This window comes from Typopeltis vanoorti, chromosome 21, assembly GCF_054136105.1.
Source record: "Typopeltis vanoorti isolate ZY-2024b chromosome 21, IOZ_Tvanoo_1.0, whole genome shotgun sequence".
NCBI lineage: Eukaryota > Metazoa > Arthropoda > Arachnida > Uropygi > Thelyphonidae > Typopeltis > Typopeltis vanoorti.
Window position 1 is genome coordinate 33,967,944 of NC_143569.1, and position 13,902 is coordinate 33,981,845.

At 36.5% G+C, this 13,902-nt stretch overlaps 1 protein-coding gene across 4 annotated transcripts in view; it reads left to right on the top strand.

Annotated features, from left to right (window-relative positions):
• hyd (E3 ubiquitin-protein ligase hyd) overlaps positions 1 to 13,902 on the top strand; it is a 680,323-nt gene that overhangs the window by 34,571 nt on the left and 631,850 nt on the right. The window lies entirely within an intron of this gene.

Here is a 13,902-nt window from a genome sequence, read left to right on the forward strand (position 1 = left end):
CATAATTGAGTTTTACTTGTACTAAAATTAACAAGATTATTAGCACTCCACTGAAGAATAATTTGGAAATCAGAATTTCAAGATATGAGGTTGATATTCTAGAAGTTTTGGTGATTAGTGCAGTGCATCAAATACAGTGTACTGTCATCACTGTACCAGAGTATCTTAATAACATGATGAAACACCATTTTACTACTTATAAATGTGGAAAATATGACTTCTATATTGATTCATCCTTAATATCCTCCTGGATCGGGCTCCCACAGTGGAGACCTCGATAAAGGTCGAAATCAGTTTGGGTAGCAATCCTTTCCATGTTATACTTCATTATGAGAAGATAACATTAAGTCATCTGCCTTTATATACAGGTAGGGTATTCTTACATAATTTATTTGCATCAGTTGGGTAAGAGTTAAGACAGTATAATTTCTTGTTAAAAATAATATACTTTATAACCAAGTGAGAAAACTTCCTACAACTTTCTCTGAACAAGACTATTTTAATAATATTTGGATACTGTAGGATATCTGTATTAAAATTCAGATATTTCATAAATTAAGAAGTCAGTAACATGATATTATTTGTAAAGTTGTTAGTTTAATTTTTGTTTCTCTCTGTGTTGTAAGCAAGACATTTTCATTTTTGGTTACTGAAGCATTGTGTTGCTTATATGGAATTTGAATTTATGGGATTTTTCAGTGCACTGTGTGAAACGTATTTGTTGAGAAAATTAAAGCATAAATGGAAGGAAATAGACTAAAGAGAGAGAGAGAGAGAGAGTATATTAAATGTTTTAAAAGTTAGTGTTAGGTGACGAGAATGTAACAAATATTAGAGTGGACAGTACTGATGGTAGAATTGAAAATGATATTAATGTCGACAGGAGAACAAAATGGGCATTAATAAAGAAATTGCTTGCTTGAATATTATCCTTCATAGGGCAAAGTGCGAAATTGAAAAATTGCAGAAGTGGTAAGAGATTAGTGGGGCTGAAAAGAGAAAGAAGCAGGCATTCCGAATGAATAATAAAGACCAACTGAATGAACAAGAAAAACAAGTTACGGAGAAAATTATGTATGGAGACGACTCGATGATCAGGGGAGTACCTAATGAAAATGTTACAAAATCATCTTTTCTGGTGCAAAAATTCACGATATTAGCCACACCATCCAGATGCAAAAAGGTAAGTCGAAGGAAATGATTGTCTCGGTTGGTTCAAATGATTTGAGAGGTAAGAAGTATTCTATTAAAGAGGATGTAAAGGAGTTATTAGAAGAGGCTAAACTGAAGAGTGAAAGGTGAAGATTGTAAGTCTCCTATGATGCTATGATAGAGGCGAACTGAGGGGGGGGATGCGTTGGTAGCCAGAGTCTGTACATAGATTGTTCAAAAGGAATAATGTAGAATTTGTGGATCTGCGATCTCTGTTTGACAGAAAGAAAGATTTGTACTTGCTGATAGACTACATCTAAATGATTTTGGTGTAAGGTGTCACAAGAGAGTGTTGTTCACCAATCATACTGACATGCAAATTCAAGGAAACTTAAGCAATTAGGGTGGAAGCAAGTGAGTTTGTGTGAAGGCACCCATGAAGCGAGTAAGTGTGAGAATGTCCAAGTGAGTCTAGTCTCTCAAGCAAAAATATTGAATAGGTTAGTCAATTCAGAAAGTACAGGCGGGTGGGGTCTAAAGGAATGCTGCAGTTTCTATATACTGTCAGAAGTATCAGGACCAAGAGGGAGGAGTTTTGGGGATTGGTTAGTGCAACCTTTCCAAAAGTTATAGGCATTAGTGAGACTTGGTTAGCAGCATATGATGTAGCTACAGGCATAGAATGTGAAGGGTTTAGTATTTTCAGGGAAGATAAAGAAAATAGGATAGGGGAGAGGTACTGCTGATGCTAGCAGATGAATTGCAGCCAAAAAGAATAGGAGATAGCTAGGAGGGGGGGGGGCTATTTATTTGAAGAAGTCTGGTGTGAGATTAAGGCCAATAAGACAAAATATACAGTTGGTTGTTGCTGTAGGCCAAGAAGATATGATTGGAAAGACATGCATCACCAAATTAGTACAATGAGCACAGGTCGAGTGATTATTATGGGGTGGACGTCAACTATGGAGATACAAACTGGAAGTAAGAAAGATCGCATGGCAGGAAGTAAACACATGCTAAATTTATACACCTGCTAAGCGATAATTACTTAAGGCAGCATGTAATAGAAGGGAACTAGGGGTTGGAGACTATTGGACGTGGTCATAGGATCAGAAGAGCTATCTGTAATGAAGGTGACCACATTGCCTCTGATTGATGAAGGTGACCATGCAATCTTTACTTGGGAGATTGTCAAACATGAGATATATTCTCAAGAAAGGGTGAAACTACAAGGCAGGTGATTACATCAAGCTTAGGAAGAAGCTTAAATCTATGCCACAGCATAAAACACTGCAGGGTAAGGATGTTAGTATTGCATGGGATATATTTAAGGGTCATCTAGAGGAAGCAGTATTAAATTGTATACTTAAGGTAAGGAGGGTTAATCAGATAAGAGTTAGATGGATGAGTAATATCATTAAGCACGAGCTACAGAAGAAGAAGAAAACACTGTGGGGCCAGGGGATACATAAAGAGAAAGGTGACCAGCAAACCCATGAACAGTACAAGGCTCAGGCAAGAAAGATGACCAGCATGGCAAGGAAGACAAAATCAGATTATGAAAAGAAGCCATAGAAAATCCCAAAGGGTTCTTTTGTTTTGTGGCAAGTAACAGGAAGAATAACTCCGGAAGATTAACCTTAATGAGCGATGATGGTCACGAGGAGGCAGAAGCAGATAAAATAGTTGAGTATTGAGTGACCACTTTGCAAGGGTATATCATCCTAGTGAGGTTACTGGTTTAACATATGTGTGACCCATTGATGTGGAAAAGTGGTGGATGAATTGGAGATTCTTAGGATATTGCAGAATCTCAATGTAAATACAACTGTGGTATTAGATGGGATATCAGCTAAGGTTTTCGAACTGTTCAAGGGAACTGGCAATGTCTCTGACTAGGCTCTTTAAGTCTCAGCTCTGGTAGAGTTCCAAGGGAGTGGAAAGAGGGCAAAATAATTCCCTTGCATAAGGGAGATTTTAAGACCTCATTAGCAAATTATAGACCAATCAGTATCTCAGGCATGGTAAAAGTACTAAAAAAATTAGTCAAATAAAGAATTCAAGAATTAGTAGATAAAAATATGATACTGTATGAGGGTCAGTATGGCTTTGTGAAGGGTCGGTCATGCCTTAGTAACTTTTTATAATAGAGTAACAGCAGAGTTGGATAAAGGAAATGGCTACACAATGATTTTGCAAAGGCATTTGACAGGATATCAAATGGAACTCTGTTACACAAATTAGAACAAATGGGATGGACCTGACACTGGTTAAGTGGATAAGAGGGTGAACAGATATCAAAAAGTGGTATGTGGAGGGGAAGAATTGAGGCGAAAACTGGTGACTAGTGATCTGCCGCAAGGTTCAGTGCTGGGATAATTGTTGTTTAAGTTGTACGTAAATGACATAGGAAATAACCTGAAAGGAAATATTCAGTTGTTTGCTGATGCTGTGAAATTAAGTATAGTAATAATTAATCACAATGATGTGGACGATTTAAGGAGGATGATTTAAATAGGCTCTTAGTATGGGCAAAAGAAAATGGGTGTCAGCTTAATGTGGAGAAGTGTAAAGTTGTGCATTTTGGGAAAAATAGATTACAAGCTATATATCACATTGAATGCTGTACTCCAGAAAATAGACTAAGCTAGTGGTAGACAGAGTTTAGAGGACATGTTGCTATGGTTGCTAAGGTAGCTCATGTGATTACTTATGGGCTACCTTACTTATGATTAAGCCCATAAGTATATTCTCATTTTTTGTTGTGATATGCAGAATATTGTGACTACCTTTCATAACATTATCAGAGTACTGAGTTGTACCTTTTTGTATAGAATTTGAGAATCAGTGGATGTGTCATGCAACATCTGCAGAGCATCAAGATCAAATTTCATCATCATTTTTATCAATTTTAATCATCATTAGAGTTGTCAGTCATCTCTATCAGATAATTCAACTACTGTCTTTTCCTTTTTTTTTTTTTTTCAAATTAAATTTGAAGTAGTTAAAAATTTGTCATTGGCCATAGAACTACAAATACAGCATAAATCAAGATTCCAAAATTTATTCTCATTTGCATGGACAGTATTGTCATATATCACTGGTTCTTAAGAGATATCCACTTATTAGTTGTTAAACTAAACATTTCACCATAAAGTTTATTTTGTGATAGCTCATTGATTACTTGTAATTTTGTCTTTATATCCGTTCATTATTAATCACTTTTGCACCTCTTCAGATGTAGAAAATTTACTCAAGGGGAACCCATCCCATGCTGTAGTAGCACACGTTTTCTGCTTTTTTAAGATTATTATCAAATATTAGTTATATATATTATTTAACATCTTATATTAGTTAACACTAATAAATAATAAATATTTATTAAACCTACTAGTTTCACCAAACTTTAGCTGTTGGCATCTTCAGGGTACAAGCACTTAGGTTAAAAAACATTACACAAATATGAATAACTGTAAAATTCTAACGATTATAGTTGCAAATTGAAATAGCATTGAACGTGAGTGATACATGTATCATGTGCACATGATTAACTAGTTGTTGCTAAGGGATGTTCTGTAGTTTGCATTGAAGGTCATTTCCTGTGTGTTAAGAGATCTAATTAGGATTTTTCATATCTCTGGGAGTATTAAACTCTGGTTCCTGTTAAGGTAATCAACAGAGTGAGTGACTAGCTGCTTCTTTAAACATTCGGGAGTGGTAGTCTTCTTCTATGTAAGGGGAACAGCTTTTATCCCACTCAATGACATGGTTAGTTATAGAAAAATGAAATGAAGTCTGATATGTCTTGTCTGTTGTTTTTGACGTAACCAATGTCTAATTTCGAGTCTTCTTGATGTCTGCCCGATGTAACTTGAATCACATGAGCATGGAATATTGTAAACTCCAGCATATTTATAGAAAGGATGGTTATCTTTTGGAGATCTTAGTAGTTTACGAATTGTGGAACCTTTCTATAAATATTCTGGAGTTTACAATATTCCATGTTCATGTGGTTCAAGTTACATTGGGCAGACATCAAGAAGCCTCGAAATTAGACAGAAGCAGCACATTGGTTATGTCAAAAACAACAGACAAGACCTACCAGGCCTGTCATCTCATTTTTCTATAACTAACCATGTCATTGAGTGGGATAAAAGCTGTTCCCCTTACATAGAAGAAGACTACCACTCCCGAATGTTTAAAGAAGCAGCTACAGTCGCTCGCTCTATTGATAACCTTAACAGGAACCAGGGTTTAATACTCCCAGATATGGAAACCCTAATTCTCTTAACGCACAGGAAACGAACCTCAGTGCAAACTACAGAACGTTCCTTAGCAACAACTAGTTAATCATGTACACGCGATCAATGTATCACTCACATTCAATGCTATTTCAGTTGTAACTATAATCGTTAGAATTTTACAGTTTTTCATATTTGTGTAATGTTTTTTAACCTAAGTGCTCGTACCCTGAAGATGCCAACAGCTAAAGTTTGGTGAAACTAGTAGGTTTAATAAATATTTATTAGTTAACACTTGATCTATTGTTCAAATAATTACACTAATTATCTTAGTTGTTTTGTTAAAATATATTTTTTCAAGAATCCAAATTAGTGATAACATCAATTTCATTTTATATATATTGGATCCGGACATGAAAGCATAGTTGATGATGAGGCAAGAGATGAACTGCATTCGAAATGAAATGAAAAGAATTACGGACATACATGGAAGAATGAAAAAAGAGTAGAAGGAAAGATGGCCATGTGAAAGATGTAATGAAAGATTCGAGAGTGGCTCTCTATGGAGATCCCATTATTAGAGGTGTGGTGAATGAGAAGGTGCATAAGGTTTGTTTTCCTGGTGGTAGAATGGAGAGAGTGATTGAAACGTTGGACATGAGGAATAAGAGAGCACAAGAGTTGGTGGTTGTAGTGGGGACAAATGATTTGGAATGGAACAAGGAAAATGCCAGATTGGATATAAGGAGAGTAAAAGATAACAGCATGGTAGGAAAGGATGTCATTATGTTGCCAAGGTATGATATGAATTGAGGAGGTGAGCAAGGATTATGAATGATATGTTATTGCAGTTATATGAGAAGAATGGAGTGCATTATGTGAATGCGTGGGAGGAATTTGAAGAACGGATGAAATTGTATAAAGAAGATGGGCTGCATTTAAATGGTTTTGGTGTGAGTCGGCTAGAGAGATTGTTACTGGCAGGAGAGGTAATGACTGTAATGAATAGATCTGAGGTGGTGCGAGGTGATATGAAAGAGCAAAAAAGCAGGTTAGGGAGCGGTATTGCTCACTTTCAAATGGAGAGATGAATATCATGAATGAAGTAAATGAGAGGGTGGAAGCGCAACACAAACAGGGAAATGGGGGGACTTAGAGTGGACGGGGAGACACTTTATAAAGCATGCGGATGCTGGATTCAGATGTGAATGTGTGATGGGTGGGGAGAGTTTGAGCAAAGTTGTAGAATTGGTGGTAATATAGAGGAAGTGACTGGGGAAGGTATTGAAGAGTCACATCAGAGAAGTGACGTTTGTAGGACCGGTAGAAGCAGTAATGATTTCTTATGTTCATATACTAATGCTAGAAGTATTCGAAATAAGGGAAACGAAATTGTTGCTTTGCTTGAGCTTATTCGCCCCAAAATTGTTGGTGTAAGTGAGACATGGTTAGATGATGACATCCTGACAGGAATAGAGATGAATGGATATGATATTTTTCATGAATACAGCCAGGGAAGAAAGGGAGAAGGAGGAATAGATGAGTTGTGCCCATCTAAGGTGGATTTGCAAGGTGCAAATAGTTGCCACAGTTTTGAGGCAGTATAGCGTGAGGTAGAAGTAAACAGGATGAAATATTTAATTGGGTGTTGGTATAGACCTGGTAATGAGAGGGAAATGTATACGCAAATAGGCCTAGTTAGCAAGAAACGAGTGATCATTATGGACGACTTTAATTATGGTAATATAGACTGGAATCAAGAGACTGCATCTGGGGGTAAAGAAAATGAGTTTTTGAAAGACAATTATCTTAGGCAGTATGTAATGGAGGGTACACAAGGATCAAGAGTATTGGATTTGATCATTTCATCAGATGATGTTATTATAAATGAGGTGTCAAATCTTCCACCAGTTGTTCAGAGTGACCACGAGGTGATCACTTGCAGGGTTACCAGTCATCATTTGATGACATCTGCTAGAAAGGGATATATGTGGAATTATAAGACTGGTAATTATGAAAAGCTCAGAAAACAGCTTGCAATAATAAATTGGAAAGAGGAACTGGATGGAAAGGATATCAATGCTGCTTGGGCCCTACTCAAGAACTATTTGGTGGAGGCAATATCACGATGTATTCCAAAGGTTAAGAGGATAAATAGAGTAGATGTGAAATGGATGAATCAAAAGATAAGGTATGCAATCTGGAAGAAGAAGGTGTTATGGAAGAAACACAAGATGAGTAGTTTTAACAACCAGTTGCATGAGAAGTACAAAGAGCAGGCGAGGAAGGTGACTCACTTGATAAGGGTAGCAAAAGGATGGTATGAACAGAAGTTCATACCATCCTTTTGCTAAATAAAGCAGCCCAAAAAAAATCCTAAGGAGTATTTTTGATATGTGGCCAGTAGAAGAAAGAATGATTATGGTAGGATGGGATTGATTGGTGAAAACTGAGGAATGATAACTACTGCGGAGGATATAGTTGAGATATTTATGAGCAATTCATAAAGGTATTTCATTCTTATGAATGTGACATCATGCAGAACTTGAAAGCAGTGAGAAACAAGGAGGAGGAGGAGGAACTGTTAGTAAGTGAACAGGAGGTATATGAGGAATTGAATAGACTTGATGTAAATAAAGCTGTGGGATTTGATTCTATTTCACCATGTATTTTGAGGGAGTGTTCCAGAGAGTTAACAACAGCTTTTGCATATCATGTTAAAGATATGCTGAAATCTAAAATCTGAAAACACACCCCAACTCAACATCACCAGAGTTAAAGATCGGCACTATCAACATAAGAAGCCTGAATGGCAAAGAAATGGAGCTATCTGAGGAATTAGATAAGTACCAGATCGACATAATAGGGGTGAATGAAACAAAAAAGACAAAAACTGGTGAGATCTTTCTGGGCAATAAATACAAAATGTTATATTCAGGCAATGACAATCAAGGAAAAGAAGGAGTAGCCATAGTATTCAACACAAAATATGAGACCAATCTTCTTGAATGACAGCCAGTCTCAAGTAGAGTAATGTGGGCAAATATGAGAATGGAGAACTGGATATTGAGACTTATTTGTGCCTATGGTCCCACAGAAGGTTCTACTAAGGTAGAACTGGAGGAATTTTTTGAGACTTTAGAAAAAGTGTACACCCCTTGAGGGTACATTGCAGGAATTTGATGATGATGTTAAAGATATGCACAAGGAACTAATCTACTGTTCAGCCCCATTCGTTCCAATTTAATTACCAACCTTATCCAATGCATTTGTCACTTTATTATAAAAAGTAGGCAGATTGCTAAAGCACGATCTTCCTTTAGTAAATCCATGCTGGGCGCCAAAGAGTATTTTTCTATTGTCAACTCAATTCTGAATCTTAATCCTAACTAACTTTTCTAATACCTTAACCACCACTCCAGACAAGCAGACTGGTCTATAATTCAAAGCCCTACATTCTATAATTCAAATTTGAATTATTATAATCTATAATTCAAAGCCCTTATCACCTCCCTTACGAATGGGAGGTAATAAGGGTAGGAATTTGAATTATAGACCAGTCTGCTTGTCTGGAGTGGTGGCTAAGGTATTAATGAAGGTAGTTAGGATTAAAATTCAGAATTGAGTTGACAACAGAAAAATGCTCTTTGGTGCCCAGCATGGATTTACTAAAGGAAGATCGTTCCTTAGCAATCTGCCTACTTTTTATAATAAAGTGACAAATGCGTTGGATAAGGTTGGTAATTAAATTGGAAAGAATGGGACTGAACAGTAGATTAGTTGCTGGATTGGAGATTGGCTGTCTGATAGGTTTCAGCGAGTTGTCTATGGAGGAGTAATATCCCAGAAGAGGAAAGTTACTAGTGGGGTACCCCAAGGATCGGTTTCAGGTCCATTGCTGTTTAATTTATATGTAAGTGATATTTGAGAGGTCTGAATGGTGATATGCAGTTGTTTGCAGATAATGCCAAGTTGGGGAGAGCTATCAGGATTAGAGCGGATGCTGTAGCTTTGCAAGAGGACTTGAATACACTGGTTGAATGGGCAAATGATTGGGGATGTCAGCTCAATGTTGCAAAGTGTAAGGTTTTGAAATTTGGGAAGCAGAAATGGGATGTGGAGTACACAATCGGTGGAAATATCTTGGAAGTGGTTGAGGAGATGAGAGATTTGGGAGTGATTGTAGACATGTTACTAAAATTGTGAGGACAACACAGAAGGAAGCATGTTATTGTTCCTTTATACAAAGCTTTGATCAGGCCACATATGGATTACTGTGCGATTTGGTCACCTGGTTTTCAAAAAGATGAAGATGTGTTGGAAAAATTCAGAGACGATTGACTAAGGTGGCTTCTGGTCTCTGGAATGTTGAGTATGAAGACAGATTAATAAGATGCAATTTGCAGAAATTGGTGGATAGAAAGAGGAGAGGGGATATGATCGAGCCATAAGCAATTAAGAGGTCATTCCCAGATTAACCCTTCACAGTACACCTAGAAACAAACAGAACAAGTTTCTTTTCCTCTTCCTTCATCCCTGCAACTGCTGCACTGTGGAACCGTCTCCCACCTGCTGTGTTTCCCAAGGAATGCAATTTAAAATCATTCAAATCAAATGTAAACAAATTCCTCCTTTCCCAACCCACTACTCATACACGGTACTAATGTACTATCGGTTGACCAACCAACTTCCTGTGTATGGGCTCAACATAAAATATATATATATATATATATACTGCTCAAAACAATTAGGGGATATTTTGGTTTTCCTGTAAAGTATAAAGTTATAAAAATAATTTACAAATGTAACACATTTATTTAAAAATATTCTTAATGTACAACAGTGCAGAACATGCAACTGCATACAAAATCATGTTAAGACTTGTCGAAACATGTCTTAGCCATATTAGCATGTGGAGGGGATATAAAAGCTTGCCTTGTTGTGCTCACTTCCACAGTGCATAATTATCACTTCAATTGTAAACTTGTGTCACTTACCACCCATTATTTTGTTAAAAATGGCAGAGCAACATGATATCCCAGAATCCATCCATGGCTTGAAGAGCCATTGGTCGATTAGAAGCCGTACAAATGCAGCAAGTTGTCACTCAAGCATGTCGTGTATCTCAAAGGGTGACTTTGGAATCGCTTTCTGGAGACAGGAAATGTTCGAAATCGTCTTCATGCCATAGGTTTATATGCTCTAGGACCAATGGTTTGCATTTCACTTGCTGCAAATCACAAAAGAGCCGAAGAATTTGGGCAGAGAAACACTGCTTATGTACTTTTTAGCGACGAGTCCAGGTTCAGTCTGCAATCAAATAACTGACATATCTTGATATGCCGTGAAAGTGGAACAAGAAATAATCCACAGTTTGTTCGTGAAAGACCCCAACATTAAGGTGGGAATTTGATGGTATGGGCTGGAATAAGTATAGGTGCCCATACTGATCTCTGTTTTATCAGAAACTGTTCCTTAGCAGCCCAAAGGTATTGCGATGAGATTTTGGAAATTATAGTTCGTACATATGCTGCTGCAATTGCCAAGAATTCATTTTTATGGATGACAATGCTCGTCCACACTGTGCGAATTTGGTACAAGAGTGGTTTAAGGAAGTAGGTATTGAATGAATGGACTAGCCTGCCTGTTCACCGGATTGTAATTCAATCGAACATGCCTGAGATGCTTTAGATAGTGCGCGTTTCTGTTTGACTGGTGCCACCACAATCGTTTCAAGAGCTTGAAATTGTTCTCGCAGAAGAGTGGGGAAATATTACTTACTTAACACCTCCAGGGTGTCCAAGGACCCATCAAGGGAGGGCAGCTGCTCTACAATGCTCCGTCTTTCACTCCACCAACCGCAACTACCTTCATCATCTACATCAATGCATCTACTGTAGACCACCACTAGGTTCACAGACAAATATTCCACAAGAACTGTCTGATCATCTTATCTGGTCCATGCAATCAAGATGTACTGCTGTTTTGACTGTTAATGGAGACCATACGCCCTGTTAAAAATGAACAAAAGCATTTTTGGCTATTCTTGTTGTTATTCTTATTAAAATAATTTTATGCTAAAATGTATAATTTGTTAAATTTGTAATAAATATTGATTCTTTAAACAATATCTCATCAATTACACCCTATCCATAAGTAAGAAATATTTATTCATGTATGAAGTACCGAATAGTTATAATTATTTGCAGAAATTTATAATTATCCGACAGAAATTAAAATATCTCCCAATTTTTTTGAGCAGTGTATTTAACAATTTGTAAAAGTGTGGCTGCCCAGCGTGCAACTTGCACAAGACACAATCTGTGTTACAAGTTACTACTACTACAAAGATATATTAATCACAAAATATTGAAGTAATAATGCAAGATGTCAACTTCTAACATAAGCATGAGCATAACATTAACATGAGCCTCAGCAAGGTCTGAGCAGTTTATTCAAAAAGGAATTCAAAAAATTAGTCAGTAGTAAAATTATTACAACATTCATCAAGAATATTTTTTTATTTATTGAAATACCAGTAGAAAACACAATTAATAGTATGTTTTTAAGTCTTTCATATGATTTACCATTATACCAGTTTACTGGTATTTGCAGTCCCTAATGACAAGAAAAGCTGTTCAAAACACTAGAATTATATGCTGCGAATGGTGGGATTTTATTAAACAATACACAGACTGTATTTGAGTTTGTGAATCAGCAGATAGAACTGAATGGAATACAGAAAGATGATTTGAAAAGAAAATGCAAAATTAGGAGTGAGACTGTAACTGAAAATGTAAAATGTGAAAGACTGAAAATGAAAAATTAGAGTATGCACTAAAGTGCACACTATTGCCACTATTATTTATCATTTGTAAGAATCAGATTATAGAAAAAAATTAGCATTAGTCCTAATAAAATTTGAGACAATTAATCTCAGCTCTCTACTTTATGCAGATGATGTTGTGCTTTAAAATGAATCCAGAACTAGTCTGGAGGAATCCTTAAACTAAATGAATAACTCATATAAGAAATTTTGTATGAAAATCAGAAACTAGGCAAAAATATTGAAAACATTAGCTGCAGCCTAATCTGCCATAGAAGAAGTAAAACATTTCAGCACTTTAGGAACAATTTTTAGTGAAGATGCAAATTGAGTATTGAAATAGATCAGAATAATCAAACATGGTAGGTAGTTGGTCAGCTGAATAAATTTATGTGGAAACAGGGAGAAATTAGTCAACTACCAGAGTAGCCATGTAAACTATTTTAACTATATCTTAGTGCTAGATTAGCAGTTAAACAGTTGGTCAAAGACTTGAGACTACAGATATGAGTGTTCCGAGAAAAATTAGGGGCGTGAACACATGACATCAATGCAGCAGAATCGTATTAAAAATGAAGATATTATCACACCCTTCATGGAGTCAGCAGACCCATAATGGAAGTTCATTCTGCTGATAACACAATTATCATATTGAATCTTAAAATTTTTAACATTCCTTGCATTAACAACATACTCTGGTAATTCCATTCACTCACAATATGATGCGTTGTGTTGTCAGCAGAATGAACTTCCATTATGAGTTTGCTGACTCCATGGAGGGTGTGATAATATCTTCATTTTTAGTGATTCTGCTGCATCGATGTCATGTGTTCATTTCTTCCCCTCTCACCTTCTACTTTTTTTATAATCTCCTAGCATAAACTTCTCTATCATGTTCCCTCTTTTCCTCCTATCCACCTAACTTTCTAATCTGCATTCTTTTAACTTCTTTCCATAGCCAACATTTTCCAGAGTCCTGATATTGTCTTATTCACTTATCTTTAGTTCCTCTCCAATTTTTCCACATCACAATGAAAATCTGAGCACAACAGTGTAAGTGTGATCTGATGAGTGCCTTATATAGTGGCACAACCACCTTCTTATCCCTACATCCTAGTGTACTTATAGTGGTAATATGATGTGCAGTCTTCAAAACACTTATAAACAGAATATGCAAGTAAGATGAAAATCCAAACGGCTATATTTTCTGGCGAAGTTAATTAAATTGAGGGGATAAAAATCCCTTATTATTTTACAGCCAGTATGCGAAACTCTAAGATCAAAAACTACGATCTATGAGCTTCATGCCAAAGAACTATCGGCGAATCCAAGCATAAGTGACCACTTGGTGGTACAACTCCAAGGCAACTCGAAGCAAAGGTGGAGCAAGCTCCCTTTTTCTCATAATGTGAAGGCATAGCTCCTAGGAGATGTAATACTGCTTTACATTATGAGGAAAGGACACTACCCAGACTGGTTTCAACCTTTTTTTGAGGTCTCATCAGTGAATAGGTAGACCTGGATGATATCAAAGTTTAAGTGAAAAAAACTTAGATACCTTCACTATACGAATGCCAGAGTGGTGTACCTATATATGTTATATTATAATTAAGATGAAAAGCCAAATGGCTATATTTTCTGGCGAAGTTAATTAAATTAAGGGGATAAAAATCCCTTATTATT